Raw genomic sequence first — 419 nt, 5'->3', positions numbered from 1 at the left:
GACCTGCAGAAACCCGTCTGCGGAGTCCTGAGCACTTGACCGGGAACCGTGGCCGCCTGGGGGACGACCGTGAAGGCAGCGGGAGGACCGTTCCCCCAAGGAGGCAAGGAAGCGCTTCCGGCGCACTTTGGGGAGGAGGACGGGCGGCCCGTGGTCCCTGCCGGTGCCTCCTGTTCTGGACACCAGGGCCGGCCGTCTCCGGGGAGAGGACACACGTTTGTGAATCGGGACTATCGGGGTCCATGGGGGAGGCTGGGAAGACTGGACATGTCTGCGTGCGTCCGTGTGGTCCGCACCTCCGGGCGCGTGGGAAACATGGAGAAGGTGTAACCCCGCGGACGCCGGCGCCGTGACCTTTCCTGCTCGCGCTCAGCTGCCCCGGCGGTGCCCGCGGGCAGAAGGGGCCCCGCGGCGCGCTG

This window comes from Bison bison, unplaced genomic scaffold, assembly GCF_000754665.1.
Source record: "Bison bison bison isolate TAMUID 2011002044 unplaced genomic scaffold, Bison_UMD1.0 scf7180017864503, whole genome shotgun sequence".
In the NCBI taxonomy this organism is placed as follows: Eukaryota; Metazoa; Chordata; class Mammalia; order Artiodactyla; family Bovidae; genus Bison; species Bison bison.
The sequence above is the reverse complement of the archived record's forward strand: the minus strand, read 5'-3'. Positions refer to the sequence as shown.